The sequence below is a fragment of the Pongo abelii genome, chromosome 14 (genome assembly GCF_028885655.2).
Source record: "Pongo abelii isolate AG06213 chromosome 14, NHGRI_mPonAbe1-v2.0_pri, whole genome shotgun sequence".
NCBI classification, from domain to species: Eukaryota; Metazoa; Chordata; class Mammalia; order Primates; family Hominidae; genus Pongo; species Pongo abelii.
The window spans coordinates 43,002,530-43,023,032 of NC_071999.2; the positions used below are offsets into that span (position 1 = coordinate 43,002,530).

At 33.3% G+C, this 20,503-nt stretch overlaps 1 long non-coding RNA gene across 1 annotated transcript in view; it reads left to right on the plus strand.

Moving 5' to 3' along the window:
* LOC129049496 (uncharacterized) overlaps positions 1-17,952 on the plus strand; it is a 34,790-nt gene extending 16,838 nt beyond the window's left edge. Inside the window, exon 3 of the long non-coding RNA XR_010136748.1 lies at positions 17,851-17,952. This is a non-coding gene — a long non-coding RNA (uncharacterized LOC129049496). The remainder of the gene's footprint in view (positions 1-17,850) is intronic.
* The last annotated feature ends 2,551 nt before the right edge of the window (positions 17,953-20,503 follow it).

A 20,503-nucleotide genomic window follows, 5' to 3' on the forward strand; every position in this document is an offset into this window, starting at 1 on the left:
CCATCAAACAACAGAAAGCTAATAAAAAAGCTTTCTAATTTTTATGAATTGCTTACTCATTTTCTTAACCTCTGCCAATTTTGTATTAAATACATAATATTTGATTTTGAGTGGGGAAATGATTCATATATTCTCTTTAATGGGTTGTCTTCTTTTTACCGAATTGTAAGAGCTCATTTTGTGTTCTAAATACAAGCCCCATTGTCAGGCATAGGTTTTAGGAGTATTTACTCCTGGTGTGGCTTGCTGTTTGTATTTCATAATAGTGACTGTGGAAGACTAAAAGTGCACATTTTAATGAAATCCAATTTACTAAATGCTTCCTTTTAAAGTTTTTCTTTTTGTGTCCTGTTTAAATTCTCTTTGCCAAACCCAATGTCATAAGACTTTCTCCTATGTTTTCTCCTACAAGATTTACAGTTAGGCCCTTATGATAAGTCTATTCGAATTATTTCTTACATATGGTATGAGATACATTGTGTAGTATCTCATTGTAGTTTTACTTTATAAAATAATATTATTTTTCCTGTGTTTTATGTGAACTCATATCTGTCTCTTTTTCCTACTCTTGCTCTTTTTTTAAGTGCCTATCAAATCTTTTGCCCACTATTTTTTTTTTCAATTCAGTGGTTTGTATTATTATTGAGTTGTAGAGCTCCTTATAAATTCTGGAGACAAGATTTTGGTCATATACTTGCTTTGTGAATGTTTTGTCCAGCTGTGGCTTGCACATTTGTTTTCTTTCATAATTAATTAATTAATACTTTCTTTGAGACAAGGTCTTGCTCCATACCCCTGTTGGAGTGCAGTGGTGCGATCACAGCTCACTGCTGCCTTGACTTCCTGGGCTCAAGTGATTCCCCTGCCTCAGTCTCCTCAGTAGCTCGGACTACAGGTATGTACCAGCACACCTGACTAATTTTTTAAAATATTAATTTTTTAATTGACAAATAAAAGTTGTATATATTTATTGTGTACAACATGATGTTTTGAAATATGGATACATTGTGGAATGGCTAAACCAAGCTAATTAATATATGCATCACCTCGAATACTTATTTTTTTGTGTGGTGAGAACACTTAAAATCTATTCTCTTAAACAGTTTTCAAGTATACAATACATTGTTATTAACTACAGTCATCATGTTGTAAAATAGATCTCTTGAACTTAGTCCTTCTGTCTAACTGAAACATTTTATCCTTTGACCAATCTTCCTTAACTCCCACCCCACTTCCGGTGCCTGGTAACCACCAATCTCTGCTTCTATGAGTTCAGCATTTTTAGATTTCATACATAAGTGAGAATATGCCATACTGTATTTATCTTCCTGTGTTTGTCTTATTTCACTTAACATAATGTTCTCCAGGCTTATCCATGTTACAAGTGACAGAATTTCCTTCTTTCTTGGGGCTGAATAGTATTCCATTGTGTAAATATATATTTTATTTATTCATTCATCTGTTGATGGACACTTAGGTTGGTTCCATATCTTAGCTGTTGTGAATAATGCTGAAATCAACATCAGAGGGCAGATATCCTTTGACATAGTAATTTCATTTCCTTTGTATATATACCCAGTAGTGGGATTGCTGGATCATATGGTAATTCTATTTTTAATTTTTCAAGGAACTTCCATACTAGTTTTATTAATACCTGTACTAATTTTCATTCCTACCAACAGGGCATAAGTGTTCTATTTTATCTACATCCTCAAAAACACTTGTCTTTTGTTTTTGATCAAAGCCATTTCGACAGGTATGAAATATCTCATTGTTGTCTTAATTTGTGTTTCCCTGATGACCAATGATGTTGAACCTTTTTTCATATATCTCTTGGCTATTTGTATGTCTTTTTTTGAGAAATATGTGTTCAGGTCCTTCACCTATTTTTTAAGTGGCTTATTTTTATTCTTACAATGCAGTTGAGTTCTTTATATATTTTGGATATTAATCCCTTATCAGATGTATGTTTGTAAATATTTTTCCTATTCTGTAGGTTGTCTTTTTACTCTGCTGATTGTTTTCTTTGCACTCCAGTACTTACACATTGATTTTCTGATATTTTTAATGAGTACATTTTTTTTGACAAAGTCTGATTTATTATTATATATGTTATTCAAAAGTTATTGCTTTCTGTGAATTGGTGAAAAAGCCTGTCTCCCAAGTCATAAAAAATACTTCCTTCTTCTTTTCTCTAAAAGTCCTATACTCATTGCTTTTATCTTTTAGTCTACATTCTATATCTAAATAATTGTTTTGCTTAATGTAAGAGTCAAACTTCTCTTTTTCTTTTTTCCCCATGAATATACATTTTTCTATAGCACAATGTGTTGAAAGAAAAACCTTTTCTTTCTCCCTTTAGTTAATTTGATTGTCTGTTCATAAGTCAAATGATACTATATAAATATTTATCTATGTATGACAGTATATAAATGCGTATGTATGTTTTAACTTTCTATTTTGTTACATCAAACTTTTGTGCCAATACTTATGCTACTACTGCACTGTCTTAATTAGTGTAGCTTTATATTACCTCATGATGTCATGAGGTAATCTTCCAACTTTGGTTTATTTTTCAAGATAGCTTTGGTTATTTTACATCTTGCATTTCCACATAAAGCATCGATTTAGCTTGTCAATTTCTATAAAAACTCTTCTAGCATTTGGATTTACATTGAATTTGTATTGAATATATGGATCAGTTTGTGTAAAGTTGATGTTTTACCAATACTGAGTTTTCCAACCCATGAATGTTGTAAAATTCATTCTTTAGATATTTACATAGATGGTCTTTAATTTAGTGCAGCAATGTTTTGTATGATTTCATGCAGAAGTTTTGCATATCTATTAAATTTATTCAAAGACATTTTATGTGTAAGGACAGTATTTTAAATGGCATTGTTTTTCTTCATTTTGTTTGCTGGTGGTATATATTAACCTTGTATCATGCAACCTCATTAAATAAATATATTAGTTCCATAGTTTTGTTGTAGATTCCTCAGGATTTGCTATGTAACTAATCATGACATTTGCAAATATAAATGGTTTACTTCTTCCTTTTATATCTTTATTGTTTTTAAATCTATCTATCTGTTTTTATTGTTTTCCTTTCCTGATTTCATTGGAGAAGAGCTCCAGTGCAGTGCAGAATAGAAGTGGTAGAAATGTACATCACTTCCTTTTTCAATATTCAAATATTTATTATTTAGCTGTAGGCCTTTTGTAGCTGCCTTATATTAGGTTGAGGAAATCTCCTTATATTTTTTAGTTTGCTGAGAGTTTTTTATCTGTTAAATTTTGTTATATGATTTTTTAGCATCTACTGAAATGAGAACAGTTTTTGTCTTTTATTCTCTTTTTATGGTAAAATGCAATGGTTGATTTTCAAGTGTATAACCAATCCCAAATTACTCAGATTAATGTTGATTGTTCACAGTATACTAAACTTTTTAATACTACTGTATTTGTTGGCTGGTATCTGCTCAATAATTTTGTATCTATATTAATTTAGAGATATTGGTGTATATTTTAAACTACATCTTTGTTATATTTTGGTACAGGTTGAGTATCCCTACTCTGAAATGCTTGAAACCAGAAGTGTTTTGACTTTCAAATTTTTTCAGATTTTGGAATATTTGCATTATCCTTAGGTTAAGCATCCTTAATCCAAAAATCTGAAATCCAAAATGTTCCAGTGAACAGCTCCTTTGAGCATCATGTTGGTGCTTAAAAAGATTAAAATTTTGGAGAATTTTGGAGTTTGGATTTTCAAATTAGGATACTCAGCCTCTATTAGAGTGATGCTGATTTCATAAAATGATTTTAGGAGGGCTCCTTCCTCTCCTGTTTCTTGGAATAGTTCACGTGATATTGGTATTTTCTTCTTGAATGTTTGGCAGAGATATCATTGAAGCCATAAGGACATGACATTTTATCTTTATGTTTTAATTTTATTTTAATTTTATGTTTTCAAATATATATGTTTTAGTTTTTCATTGATACATAATATTTGCACAGATTTATGAGGTACATGTGATATTTTGTTACATGCATAAATAATGTGTAATGATCAAGTCAGGGTCCTTAGGGTATTCATCACCTCGAATATCATTTCCACATGTTGGGAACATTTCAAGTCTTCTCTTTAGCTATTTTAAAATATACAATACATAGTTGTTAACTATAGTCCCCTCCTCTGATATTGAACATTAAAATATATTTTATCTAACTGTATGCTTGTACCCATTAACCAACCTCTCTTCACCTCCACTCCACAAACTCACACATCCTGGTCAACCTCTAGTATCTATCATTTTACTATCTACCTTTATAAGATCAACTTTTTCTAGCTCCTATATATGAGTGAGAATATGTGATATTTGTTTTTCTATGCCTGGCTTATTTCACTTAACAACTTCCAGTTTCATTCATGTTGCTGCAAATGACATAATTTAAGTCTTTTTTGTGGACACTGTATATATACCACACTTTCTTCAACACTTAGGTTGAATCTATATATTTGCTATTATGAAGTGTGCTGCAATAAACAGGAGGATGGAGTTATCTTTTTGACATGTTCATTACTTTTTTTTGGATAAATACCCAATAGCAGGATTGCTGGATTATACGAAAGTTCTATGAATAGTTTTTGAGAAATCTGCCTACTGCTTTCTTTAGTGAATGTACTAATTTACATTCCCACCAACAGTTTATAAGAGTTCCTTTTTCTGCACATTCTCACTGGCATCTATTATTTTTGTCTTTTAAGTAATAGCTATTCTAACTGGGATAATACAATATCTTATTGTGGTTTTGATTTGCATTTCCCTAATAATTACTGATGTTGAACATTTTTTACATACCTGTTGGCCATTTGTATGTCTTCTTTTAAGAAATGCCTGTTCACGTCCTTTACCCATTTCTGATGAGATAACTTCTTTTTTCTGTTGAGTTGTTGGGTCCCTTTTATATTCTGAAGATTAGTCCTTCGTTGGATGAATAGTTTGCAAATATTTTCTCCCATTCAACATTTCTCCCATTTCTCCCATTCAGTTGTTTTCTTAACTGTGTAGAAGTTTTTTACTTTAATCTGTATGTTTGTATAATTTTGGATTTTCGCCTGTGCTTTTGATGTTTTGGCCATAGAATCTTTGCCTAGACCAATGTCATAAAGTGTTTTCTCTTATTTCCTCTAGTGGTTTTATATAATTCAGACCTTATGTTTAAGTATTTAATCCATCTTGAGTTGATTTTTGTATGTAGTGAGATATATGGGTCTAATTTCTTTCTTCTGCATGTGGATATCTGATTTTCCCACATTTACTGAAGAGGGTATCCTTTCTGCACTGTATTTTTTGGCAACTTTGTCAAAAATCAGTTCACTGTAAATATGTGAATTTATTTTTGGTTTCTCTATTCTGTTACATTGGTCTATGTGTCTGTTTTTATGTGAACACTAAGCTTTTTTGGTTACTATAGATCTGTAATATATTTTGAAGTCAATGAGATCCTTCCAGCTTTGTTCTTTTTGGTTAGGATTTCTTTGGCTATTTGGACTCTTTTTTTGGTTCCATACAAATTTCAAGATAGTTCTTTCTATTTCTGGGAAAAATGACATTGGTATTTTGATAGGGAGTGTACGAAATCTGTAGCTTTCATTGTCAGTATTGCCATTTTAATAACGTTAATTCCTCTGATCCATGAGTACAGGGTGTCTTTCCATTTGTGTCCTCTTCAGCTATTTTTATTTTTCAGACTTTTGCAGTTTTTCTTGTAGAGACCTTTCACCTCTTTAGTTAAATTTATTCCTAGGTATTTGTATATGTGTGTCGATTGTAAATGGAATTGCTTTCTTGATATTTTTTCTCAGCTATTTCATTAAGGTATATAGAAACAATACTAAATTTTGTTTTTTAAGCTTCTTTTTTCTTTTATTTTATTTTTAGCTTTTAAGTTCAAGGGTATATATGCAGGTTTGTTGCATAGGTAAACTTGTGTCATGGGAGATTTTTGTACAAATTATTTCATTATCCAGGTATTAAGCCTAGTATCCATTAGTTATTTTTCCTGATCCTCTCCTTCCTCCCACCCTTCACCCTCTGACAGGCCCCAGTGTGTGTTGCTCCCCTCTGTGAGAAACAGTACTGAGTTTTCTATGTTGATTTTTGTATCATGAAACCTTACCAAATTTGTTTATCAAATCTAGGAGTTTTTTGGTGGAGTCTTTAGACTTTTCTAGATATGAGATTTTTGTCACCTGCAAAGAGGGACAATTTGACTTCCCATTTTCCAATTCAGATGCCTTTTATTTTCTTGCCTGATTGCTCCAGCTAGGATTTTCAGTGCTGTGTTGAGTAGAAGTGGTGAAAATGGGCATCTTTATCTTGTCTGAGTTCTGAAATGAGAGACTTTCAGCTGACCGGGTGTGGTGGCTCATGCCTGTAATCCTAGCACTTTGGGAGGCCCAGGAGGGCAGATCACGAGGTCAGTAGATCAAGACCATCCTGGCTAACACGGTGAAACACCGTCTCTACTACAAAATACAAAAAATTAGCCAGGCATGGTGGTGAGCGCCTGTAGTCCCAGCTACTCAGGAGGCTGAGGCAGGAGAATGTCATGAACCCGGGAGGCGGAGTTTGCAATGAGCCGAGATCGCACCACTGCACTCCAGCCTGGGTGACAGAGCGAGACTCCAACTCAAAAAAATAAAGAAAGAAAGAAAGAAAAAGAAAAAGAGACTTTCAGCTTCTCCCCATTCAATATGATGTTAGCAGTGGATTTATCATATATAGCCTTAATTATGTTGAAGTATGTTTCTTCTAGTTTCTTGATAGTTTTTAATGTGAAAGGATGTTGAATTTTGTCAAATGCTTTCTCTGGGCATGTTGATATGTTCATATGATTTATGTCCTTCATTCTGTTATTATGATGTATCATGTTTATTGATTTGCATGTCAAATCATCCTTGTATCCCTGAGATAAATTCTATGTGATCATATTGTGCTGTCTTTTTGATGTGCTGCTGGATTTGGCTTTCTCATATTTTATTGAGTATTTTCGTGTCTATATTGATCAGGAATATTAGCCTGTAATTGTTGTTGTATTTTTATCTGGTTTTGGTATCAGGGTAATGCTGGCCTCTTAGAATAAGTTAGGGAGAATTCCATCCTCTATATGTTTTCAAAAATACTTTGAGGAGAATTGGTGTTAGTTTTTCTTTGAAAGTCTGGTAGAATTTGGCAGCCATTCGATCCTGGACTTTTATTTGTCGGGGCACTTTTATAGCTGATTCAATATCATTACTCATAATTCTGTTCAGGTTTTCTGTTTCTTCTTGCTTTAATCTTGGTAGGTTGTATATATCCAGGAATTTATCAATTTCCTGTAGTTTTTTCAGTTTGTTAGTGTGTAGTTGTTCATAATAGTCCCTGATAATCTTTTGTATTTCTGTGGCATGTTATAATGTCTCATTTTTCATTTCTGATATTGTTTGAGTCTTTATTTTTGGTTAGTGTAGCTAGCAGTTTATTGATTTTATGTAATTTTTTTAAAAACCCCAACTTTTCATTTGTTGATAATTTGTGTTGTTTCTTAGTCTCTATTGCATTTAGTTCTGCTCTGGTCTTTACTATTTCTTTCCTTCTTTTAACTTTGGCTTTGTTTTTTTCTTGTTTTGTAATTTCTTGAGAAGAACTGTAAGATTATGTAAAATCTTTCTGTTTTTTCAATGTAGGCATTTATTGCTATAAGCATTACTCTGAATGCTGCTTTTTGCTGTATCCCATTGGGTTTGGTATGTTGTATTTTGGTTTTCATTTTTTTCAAAAATGTTTTAAAAATTTTCTCCTTAATTTATTCCTTGACCCAATGGTCATATAGGAAGATGTTGTTTAATTTCCATATATTCGTATAGTTTCCAAAGTTTCTCTTGTTACTGATGTCTTGTTACTGATGTCCTCTTATTATTGATGTTTTATTATATTACGGTCTGAAAAGATACTTGTGATTTTGATTTTTAAAAATTTGTTGAGACTTGTTTTGTCTTCTAAAATATAAAATATCTGAAGAATGTTCCATGTGATGATGAGAATAACATGTATTATGTAGCTGTTAAATGAAGTGCTCTGTACCTGTTAGGTCCTTTGGGGCAGTTTAAATCCAATATTTCTTTGTTAATTTTCTGTCTAAATGATCTGTCTAATGCTGAGAGTTGTGTGGTGAAGCCCCCAAATACATATAGTACAAGTCTATCGCTCCCTTTGGATCTAATATTTGCTTTACATATCTGGGTGCTCCAGTGTTGGGTTCATGTATGGTTAGAATTGTATCCTCTTGCTGAACTGATGTCTTTAACATTATATATGACCTTCTTTGTCTCTTTTTACTGTTTTTGACTTAAAGTCTGTTTTATCTGATATAAGTGTAGCTACTCCTACTCACTTTTGGTTTCTCTTAGCATGGAATATCTTTTTCCATTCCTTTAATTTTATTCTACATGTGTCTTTGCAGCCATGATGAGTGTCTTACAGGCAGCATATAGTTGGGTCATATTATTTTCTTTTATCAATTCAGCCAGTCTATATCTTCGAAGTGGGCAGTTTAATCCATTTACATTCAAGATTCTTACTGATATGTGAGGGCTTATCCTTCCTTACCATTTCATTAATTGATACCTGTTTGTTTTCTTCACCCCTGGTTGTTTGTCCTTCTGTTCCTTTCTTTTTTATTGTTTATTTTTTTGGTGTGGTGTTTTTCTGTGCTGGTAACATTTGAGAACTTTCTCTTCCTCATTTGTGTGTTTTTTTCTACCAGTGGGGTTTTATACTTTTATGTGTTTTTGTGATACAGATATACTCCTTTTAATTCCACATGTACAGATCCCTCAAGCATTTCTTGTGAGTCCAGTCTAGTGGTGATGAATTACTTCAGCTTTTGCTTGTCAGAGAAAAACTTTATTTGTCCTTCATTTATAAAAAGTAGCTTTGCTGGGTCTAGTATCCCTTGCTGGCAGTTTTCTTCTTTCAGAACTTTGAATATATTATTTAATTCTCCCCTGGTCTATAAAGTTTCTACTGAGAAACTCACTTAGTCTGAGGGGGGTTCCATTATAAGTGACTATATACTTTTTCTTGTAGAATTTACAAAAGAATTCTCACTTTGTCTTTCACTTTTAATAGTTTGACTACAATGTGCTGTAAAGAACAACTTTTTATATTATATCAGTTTGGGGATCTCTGAGCTTCCTGTATCTGAATGTCTAAATCTCTTGTTAGACTTCAGAAATGTTAAAATTAATGTTTTCTCCAACGTTTGTTTCCTTTCTGCCTTCTGGGACTCTGAAAATTTAAATATTTGGTTACCTTCTGTTGTTCCTTATGTCACATAGACACTGTTCCTCCTTTTTTATTCCTCTTAATATTTGTCTAATTCAGTTATTTCAAAAGAACGTGTGCTCCTTCTATGGAGTAATGCTGTTGCACAGTCTTCAGGCAGTGCTCCATCTTAGTTTCAAAACCTATGTGGATCATAAGTTGAGGAGCTCTTCCATGGCTGGGATTGCAGGGGTCTGTGGTGGGAATGTAGACTGCTGTGGGAGTCACTCATTTACCCTTTCTGCACACTGGTGAGTCTTTTCAGTCTCCCAGCCAATACAGCTAGAGTAGCCTGGCTTATTTCCCTCTCCTTTTTCACCTTAGGTGTTTCCTGTCATTCCTTTGTTGAATTACAGCATTTTTTTTTTAGGTGATGTATTCAAAGTGTTATTATCTATTCATTATTTGGTTTGTCTTTGTAGAGGAGGCTACTACCAGATGTCTGTAGTCAGCCATCTTGAAGCGCCTCCCCTCTCAAGTTTACTTTATTGAAAGGACTTTTATAACACATTCAATTTCCTTCAGAGACATAGGGATACTTTCATTTTCTCACTAATATTGTGTCAGTTTTGCATGTTGTGTTTTTTAAGAACTTTTTTCGTCTAAGTTGTTAAATTCATTGTCCAATAATCAGTTTTCAAATTTTTTAATAATCATTTTAATGTCTGTGCTATTTTTTATAACGTTCCTTATTTTCATTAATAAAACTGGTAATTTGTGATCTATCCAGCTACAAGTTTATCAATTTTATTGTTCTTTCATGGAACCACATTTCTTAATTTTCTTTATTCTTATTTTATTTTTTCTATGTATTTAGGGTTTGCTTTGCATTTGAAAGTGTTTAAATCTATATTTATTACAAAGAGTTTGAGACTACATTTTTAATGTTATTTAATTAAAAATATTTTCTAGTTTCTCTTGTGCTTCACTTATATATTATTTAGAAATATATTGTTTACTTTTGATATTAAATTTCTTAATTAAAAAATATTTTCTCCACCAGCCGCAGTGGCTCACGCCTGTAATACCAGCACTTTGGGAGGCTGAGGCAGACAGATCACTTGAGGTCAGGAGTTTGAGACCAGCCTGGCCAACATAGTAAAATCCTGTCTCTACTACAAACACAAAAATTAGCTGGGTGTGGTGGCACACATCTGTAGTCCCAGCTACTCGAGAGGCTGAGGCAGAAGAATCTCTTGAACCTGGGAGGTGGAGATTAAAGTGAGCTGAGATTGTACCAGTGCACTCCAGCTTGAGCGACAGAATGAGACTCGTCTCAAAAAAAAAAAAAAAAAAAAAAAAAAAAAAACAAGAAAAAGACTTTTCTCTAGCTTCCTGAGTTGAATATATAATTTATTTTTATTTTTAATGGTTAATAAGTAATTGCCTTAGAATTTAATAATAAATTATTCTCGAAAACACTGGCTAGTTTAGAAATTACACTTGAAACCAACCTATATTGCAGTCATTTTATAGCTCTTGATCATAACTAGTACTGACATCTCATGAAAACCTTAAAGGAATTTGTCATAATTATGTACAAAACCTATTAGTTTGAAATAATAAAATTACAAATTCAGTATGTTATCCACTGGGTAAAAAAGAGAAGCAGCAATAATTAATTGTATGCACAATATTTTAAGCATCACTTGTCATGCTATTTTATGGAAAATGTTCATTAAAGCTACTGGCTTGCCCTAGTTATAAACTATCTGATGTTTATGATTTATTTTTTCTCTCCCTCCCCCCCCCTTTTATTTGCTTCTCAGCCTTTACATCACTTAAATACTCAGTGATTACTGTCATCATCAACTCCTTTTCTTCCAATATGTTGATTTAATTTAGCCTGTGCACTTCCCAGCTGCATGGTTATTGATAAAATTTTGAAAAAAACAAGGATAGGTTTATTTTAGTACTATACAACTGGTAGACACTTTGGAATTTTAAGTTTTTTTGACAACGAACTGCCAAAAAATCTTATTTTTCAGCAAGCATTCACATTTCCTCTTCCAAGAATATCTTTAATATTCTAAAACTCACATAGCTGGTAGTTTTTCTAGAAAATTTACTTTTAGGGTTAAAAAAAGCATTAAAAACTCTGCTAGATCATATACATTATTTAATAGCAGCAGATATTTGTCAGCTACACAACAGAATAATTTGTTAACTTTTAATGTGTTAATTGCTTCTATTTTCATATTTTCTTGGAGTATTAATAGCAATAACTTACTAATTTATGGGTTTTAAAATTACATATGGATTATTTCATCATTCCACTAATCCAAAGAGGTAACCAAGGGAGGATATTATTCATGCTTTATAGATGAAGAAAAAAATAGCAAGCTTAACAGAATGAGTTGTTGAATTAAAAAAAACTAATTTTTCTGATTTATATGATATTAGAAATATCGTTATTCATCAATATTAAAATAAAATTATTTGGTATTGATTGCTTTTTAAAGTACATTTTATGGTGTTCAAAGCTTGGAGGCAGTTAAAGAAAGGATTAGAAGAAAGGATCACATAAATTGGGAATTCAGAAATCCTTAGATTTCACTCTAATCAACATTTTAATCTCGCTGAAGGGTTTTTCTTTTTATTCAAAGAAATAAGAAAATGTGTCAGCCAAGTGAGTCAGGCATAACACTTTATGTTGCCTTCATTTACTAGTAGAAAGCCACATTTGGACAAGCTTTGCCAGCATCAATAATAGAAAGCCCACACAAAAGTATATAACAGACAAACACTAAAATCAAGATCTTATGTAGAATCCTGAAGTGTATATATTTTACATTTTCTCAAATATTTAAAGTAAAATACATTTTAAAATATTTCTTATATACAATTAAAAATAAATTTTTAAATATTTCTTATTTAAAAATAAGAAAAAATACATATAGAAAACAGAAATGATAAAAAGAAAAAAAATGAAAGTTACCATTGTACAATCACCTTGTATTTTCCTGGCATATTATTAAAATCATAGTAATAAATACTAAACAATAATTAAATCTTTACTTAATCCTGGCAAAACCAACACATGGTTACATGCTTACTTTATAGTTGATGATAAAACAAAATTTCCTGGAGTTTAAGTAAAGGTCACATTATTAATAAGTGATGGAATCAGGATTTAAAACAAATTATTTTTGTCTCCAACACCAATGATGGTTACACTATACAGTATGGGAAAGAGAAGAGGAGGAATGAAATGGAAAGAAAGACAAAGGATATAACTAAAACCTCAGGTGCAGTGCTAGCCAACTTCACATATAGTATCTCATTAGTTATCTCTTCCATTTATTTTTAAGAGTATAAAACTGAGATTCAGAAATGAATAACCATGTTCTAGATCAAACAATTGGCAAAGGGTAGAGCTAGTATTTCTACTCTTACACCTTAAGTCTTTTTCTCCTAAGTTCAAGCCCCACTATCTAACCATTAAAACTCTCTACAATGCCTCAGGTGGCGCAAAATAAATATGTCCTTAATCATCTCATTATCTGTAATTGTTTTCCATCATGGTTGTTTTCTCTTGCTCAATGAATACTATTATCTATCTAATAATAATAAATATGAGGCCCAGGTAGATTATTTGCCTATACATTTTAGTACCACATTTTCAGAATGCCATATTGCATGAGATGATATAAATATATAAATCCATGTCTCTCTTACTTACCATAAACTATGCCTTATTTATCTATTAACGGAAGAAAATAAATAGAAATCTATAATCATTATGCTTTAAAGAAATAACAGCAAAAACAATAGCTAGAATTTACAACTTGTTTGATATGTGTCAGATACTGTTGTATGCACTTTAAGATTTATTTTTAATTTTTATGTGTCCATAGTAAGCATATATATTTATGGGATACACGAGACATTTTGATACAGGTATGCAATGTGTCATAATCACATCATGGAAAATGAGTACCCATCCCTTCAAGCATTTATCCTTTGCATTACAAACAATCCAATTAAACTCTTTTAGTTATTTTTTAATATATAATTTATTATTGACTACAGTCATCCTGTTTTGCTATCAAATCTTAGGTTTCACTCATTCTTTCTATTTTTTTTTGTACCCATCACCATCCCTACCACCTCCCAAACCCCCTACTATCCTTCTCAGCCTGTGGACACTATCCTTCTACTCTTTATGTCCATGGGTTCAGTTGCTTTGATTTTTACATCCCAAAATAAGTGAGAACATGTGATGTTTGTCTTTCTGTGCCTGGCTTATTTCATTTAACATCTAGTTATATTCATGTTGTTACAAATGACTGGATCTCATTCTTTTTTGTGGTAAACTAGTCCTCCATTGTGTATATTTACCACATTTTCTTTATATGTTCATCTGTTGATGTACACTTAGGTTGCTTTCAAATCTTAGCTATTGTAAACAGTGCTACAACAAACATGGGAGTGCAGATACCTCTGTGATATACTGATTTTTCTTTTGGGTATATACCCAGCAGTGGGATTGCTGGATCATATGGCAGCTCTATATTTAGTTTTTTGAGGAACCTCCAAACTGTTCTCCATAGTGGTTGTTTTAATTTACATTCCCACCAACAGTGTATGGGGGTTCCCTTTTCTCTCCATCCTTGCCAGCATTTGTCTTGGCTCATCTTTTGGATATAAGTCATTTTAACTGGGGTCAGATATCTCATTGTAGTTTTGATTGAATTTCTCTGATGATTGGTGAGGTTGAGAACCTTTTCATATGCCTGTTTGTCATTTGTATGTGTTCTTCTAAGAAATGTCTATTTGAATCTTTTGCCCATTTTTAATCTAATTATTAGATGTTTACCTATAGCATTGTTTGAGCTCTTTATATACCCTGGTTATTAATCCCTTGTCAGATGGGTAGTTTGAGAATATTTTCTTCCATTCTGTGGGTTGTTTCTTCACTTTGTTGACTGTATCCTTTGCTGGGCAGAAGCTTTTCAACTTGATGTGATCCCATTTGTTTATTTTTCCTTTGGTTCCCTGTGCTTGTGGGGTATTGCTCAAGAAATGTTCGCCCAGACAAATGTCCTGGAAACTTTCCTCAATGTTTCCTTTCTCTCTCTCTCTCTTTTTTAAATATTTCTTGTGAAGGTCTTGCTCTGTTGCCCAGGCAGGAGTGCAGTGGCAGGATCATAGCTCACTGCAGCATTGACCTCCCAGGCTGAAGCAACCCTCCCTCCTTAGCCTCCCGAGTAGCTGGGACTACAGTCACATGCCATCATGCCCAACTAATTTTTGTATTTTTTGTAGATACCAAATCTCACCACATTGCCCAGGCTGATCTTGAACTCCTAGGTTCAAGGAATTCTGCCTCTGCCTCCCAAAGTGCTGGAACTATAGGCAGGAGCCACCATGCCTGGCCCTCCCAATGTTTTCTTGTAGTAGCTTCATAGTTTGAGGTCTTAGGTTTAAGTTTTTAATTCATTTTGATTTGATTTTTGTACATGGTGAGGGATAGGGATCTAGTGTCATTCTTTGTCTTATGGATATCAAGTTTTCCCAGCACCATTTATTGAAAAGACTGTCTTTTTCCCAGTGTATGTTCTTGGTACTCCTGTCAAAAATGAGTTTATGGTAGGTGTGTGGATTTGTTTCTGGGTTCTCTATCTGTTCCACTGGTCTATATTTCTGTTTTTATGCCAATACCATGCTGTTTTGTTTACTATAGCTCTGTAGTATAAGTTGAAATCAGGTAATGTGACTCCTCCAGTTTTGTTCTTTTTGCTTAGGATAGCATTGGCCATCTGAGAATTTGGGATTCCATATACATTTTAGGATTTTTTTTCCTATTTCTGTGAAGAACGCCATTGGTATTTTGATAGGGATTGAATTAAATCTTTAGACTGCTTTGGGTAGTATGGATATTTTAACAATATTGATGCTTCTAATCCATGAACATGGAATCTCTGTTAATTTTTTGGTGTCCTCTTCAATTTCTTTCATCACTGTTTTATAGTTTTCATTACAGAGATCTTTCACCCTTTATTTTAAATGACTTCTAGGTATTTAATTTTAATTGTGGCTATTGTAAATGGGATTATGTTTTTTATTTCTTTTTCAGATTGATCACTGTTGGCATATAGAAATGCTACTGATTTGTATATGTTGATTTTGTATCCTGCAAATTTACTGAATATGTTTATCAACTCCAATATGTTTCTTATGAAGTCTTTAGGTTTTTCCAAATATAAGATCATATCATTTCCAAACAAGGGTAATTTGACTTCTTCCTTTCCAATTTGGATGTCCTTTATTTCTTTCTCTTGTCTGATTCCTCTAGATAGAAATTCCAGTACTATGTTGAATAACAGTTAAAAGTGGGCATCTTTGTCATGTTCCAGATCTTAGAAGAAAGGTTTTCAGTTTTTCTCCATTCAGTATGATGCCAGCTGTGGGTCTGTCATAAGTGGATTTTATTACGTTGAAATATTTTCCTTTTATACCTAGTTTTTGGAGGCTTTTTATCATGAACGGATATTGAATTTTATCCAATGTTATTTCAGCATCAATTGAAATAATCATATGTTTTTTATCCTTCATTCTGGTGATATGATGTATCACATTGATTGATTTATGTATGTTGAACCATCCTTGTATCATAGATATAAATCCCACTTGGTCATGATAAAAGACCTTTCTAATATGTTTATGAATTCAGTTTGCTAGTATTTTGTTGAGGATTTTTGCATCAGTACTTATCAGATATATTTGCCTGTAGTTTTCCTTCTTCGTGTTTGTCTACTTTTGGTATCAGGATAATACTGGCCTTATAGAATGAATTTGGAGGTATTCCTTCCTCCTCTATTTTTCCAAATAGTTTGAGTAGGATTGCCATTAGTTCTTACAATCACGGGGAAAGTGAACAGGAAGGAGGCATGTCTTATATGGCAGTAGCAGAAGAAAGAGAGAGACACACTTTTAAACAACCAGATCTCGTGAGAACTCAGTCACTATCACAGGACAGCAATGGGGAAATCCACCCCCATGATCCAGTCACCTCCCACCAGGCCCCTCCTCCAACATTGAGGATTACAATTCGACATGAGATTTGAGTGGAGACATGAATCCAAACCATGTCACAGAGTTTTAACCAAACATACTGGTCAGGTAAAAAGTACTTAAATTCAGCACGGGGCATATTGTAGAAGGTTCATCTCAAGCTGAAGTTCAGCTGCATAGTTGTATATCCCATTAGAATGTTAACTCCATGAAAGCAGAACATGTCTCTACATTATTTTTTACCATCTTTCTAATGTCTAGAACAGTGCTTGGTGAAAAGTGTCTTTCAAATCAATATTTCATACTTTTTTCAATAGCTGACTATTTAATTATGTAACCACTGGTAGAAAGTATTTCACATGCCATGCTCTTGTTTGTGATCAAACAGACAAAATAAACAAAAAAAGAAATTATTTTACAAGAATAAATTTGCCAGTTATTTTCTAGTCTCCACATTCTCTTCGAGAAAAGTTGTTCTGAAAGCAGATGGGAACAATCATTAAATGTGAAGCCCTCAATTGTATCCTACCCACTATTTCCTCTTTTCTCATTCTTTTAGTGACCGCTGGCACTGAGACAAGCTCATCAAATAATGAACACATTTGTACATAAAGTTATATACAAATGTTGGGCTATATGGTATAAACATTTAATAGTATCTTCTTGTCTTTGTACAGCTTGCAAATGGATCTTACAGACATTGTCACAGAGACAAGAAAAGTAAGGTGCTGTCTTCTCCAGTCTTTAAAAAAAAAATTTAGGTGACAGAAACTACTATGTACTGGTGTAATTACCTCAGAAGAAAACAACAAATTAAATATCAGTCAGAGTAGTTAGTAGTCCCAGGAGTGAAGCTGCTCAGTTGATACAATTCTGAAAGGGTAGAGGGGAAGGATGCAGAGACCCACAAGGGAACATATAGTTCCCCTGCATTCCCATAGCATTTCCAGCTGCATTCCTGCGTACGTGAGAGATACAGCACGATATGTGTTCTTAGTTGAAATAAACCAGGTAATACCCCAGGCACCCCATAACCTAAAGTACCAGTAGACTGGTATCTGGCCAGAGGCTCAAGTAAACTTAAGAACATGGGAGAGATGGGAGCAATTTTACTCCTTTCTCTACACATTGAAGGGTACTCAAACACTCAGGTTGAAAATCAGAGATCAAATATACGAATATGTATTTGGAAACAGACATAATGGCTATTGAGAGTTTTAAAACAGAATCTATTTTGCATTAATAATTTATAGATGTTACTATAAATGTAGTAATAATAATTACGAGCTGTAAAGTCCATATGTAAATATTGTCTTATAAGATAACATACATTATACTGCAAGATAAAGCTGGTAATTAGCCCTCTGTATTCCTAGATTTTATTTATATTTATAAAAAGATACTTTATTGTGGTTTTTGTTTTGTTTTGTTTTTGAGACGAAATTTCACTCTTGTTGCCCAGGCTGGAGTGCAATGGCGCGATCTCGGCTCACTGCAACCTTCACCTCCCAGGTTCAAGCGATTCTCCTGCCTCAGCCCCCTGAGTAGCTGGGATTACAGGCATGTGCCACCAGACCCGGCTAATTTTGTATTTTTAGTAGAGATGAGATGGCTCCATGTTGGTCAGGCTCATCTCAAACTCCCTACCCCAGGTGATCCGCCCGCCTCGGCCTCCCAGAGTGCTGGGATTAAAGGCGTGAGCCACTGCCCCCAGCCGTATTATGTTTTAATATTATTCCACAGTCCACCCTTTTCCCAGAGTCCCTCCTCCACCCCCGACACATACACTATATAGTTCATGGTAATTTCTATGTTGTATGTTTTGAAACAGACAGATGAGAAATCAATTTCAAACTTACTTATTATGGTCTTTTAGCTGACAAACATTGCACTGTTTATGCTTTCTTTACCTGGAATTTAAATTCAACTGCTTCTAATTAAAAGTAAAAATCCAGTAACTTTAGTTTCTTATTAAGCTTATTTTATGCCCCATAAATGCATTTAAATGATATTATCACAAGTTCACTTTCCTTTTTCAACACGTTTTTAAAATAAGGTGATGAAAATATCTTCCACAGTAAGATTTATTTTGAACATATGATTCACAAAAATTTATAAAGGATTTTCTTTCATTCCTTTTTCCTTGTATCTAACTTCTAAGAACATCTATTTTATGTCTTCTTACAATATGGAATCAGAATGTAAGGTAATTATTTCCAAATTTTGAAGTACGTCACTATATTTCCCAGAAGTGAGATTATTAAAAATGTGATTTTCATGTAGTTAAGCAGTAGAAAAAAACAGAACTAAGCAACCTCTTTAATTTAGAATATTTGTAGGCCTTGCCTGTTATAACAATTATTTGATGTTTTTTCCTCATTGAGATACCTATCACTGGAATATTTTACCTAAATTTGTTCTAGTGAGATAAGTCATGCCCTAAGGAATTTGGGAAGAAACAATTGATTTCCTTGCCATTTAATTTAAAATAAACCCTTGAATACGGCTGAGCAATTCTGCACTAAAGAACATATGAAAAGACCAGGGAGGGGATTGTCACAAATATCTGCATTTCCCAAGTTAGAACTATGCTAAGAATATTAAGTCTATTAATTCATTTGATCTCCAAATCAGTCCTGAAAATTGAATGGATTTGCCCATTTTACAACACAAAATTAAGGCTTAGATTATTTCATACCTTCTCTAAGGTCAAGTGGTTATCAAAGCATAGCTGTAATTCAAGTACAAGTTCTGACAATCTCAGAACACTTTCTACCAGGCCACAGCCATCTGCTCATATGAATTGCTAACATATCCCTGGGAACTAGGGCTATTAAAGTAGAGTTGCTTAAATTATTTTGCTTTCCAAAATTAACCGACAGGATAGAATCATTTTTGTATTAGAGTGTAAATGCAAATGTCTTTTCCAAATCATATACCACCAACAGGAAGCCTGCAGAAATTAATAATTGTGCCAGCTATCAATCTTTTCATGCATAAAATTCAAAATTTTTTACTCTGCCTACAGATGAAATGTCATTTTATAAAGAGCTAATAATATGTAGCTACAAGTTTGCCTGTCAACACCAATGAGCCAATAGCAGTCTGCAAAAGTTAAAATTGAGTATATTAAAATCACTTGAACATAGCATGAAACTACATAGTTTATTTAAACTGTGTTAAATATCAATGCAATGTAGTTTTACAATGAACCAGTGGCTTTTGAAGTGACAAAATTATGGATAATTTGAATAGTATTAGAGCTTTTCCTAATATACCTAATTACATAGGTAAGAATACTGAGGGCCAGAGAGGGAAGCAAATTGCTCTTGCCCAGGTGGAAGTGGAGTTAATATGCAACCTCTTTTTCCTTCACTTTCAGCCATGAGATATTTTAGTACTTCGTTTTTAATTCCCACTGTGTGTCTGAAGTTGTCCAAGGATTATTCATTTATTTCTTTAAGTCTATTATGACTCATTCTAGAAAATAATTGATATAGCTTATAAATTTTAAAGGATGGAATGAACTTTAAAAATAGGAATAAAAGAAATAAAAACAAGGCCAGGCATGGTGGGGCACAACTATACTCCCAGCTACTGGGGAGGCTGAGGGAGGAGGATTGCTCAAGCCCAGGAGTTTGAAGCTGCAGTGAGACATGATCATGCCACTGTACTCCAGCCTGGGCTACAGAGTGAGACCCTGTCTCTGAAAACAAAACAAAACTAAAAAAATAAAACAAGGATTGAGTTAAGATCAAATAGACCTAGAAATGAGGCAACAAAAACATGAAAACATACATATATTACTTTAAATTAGCTTTCAGTTTGGCTCTAAGCTTTGCAGCACAAATACGATAAATAAAACTTGATCCAGGATGCAAGTTGCTGTTATCCGCAAGGTAAAAGAAGCCATAATTCTAGAGAAGTATGCTCACTTCTGCAGGCAGTGATATTCAGGAGCTGATTCGCTCTAGCTTAAACCATACAATGTGATACATTTGTGGGCATGTCTTCTCAACTCTGAGTCCAGCGAGGTCACATTGATATCTTGAAGTCAGCCAGTGTGGAAGAATTTACACCATGGGGATTGGCAAATGCTACATACAAGGGATTTT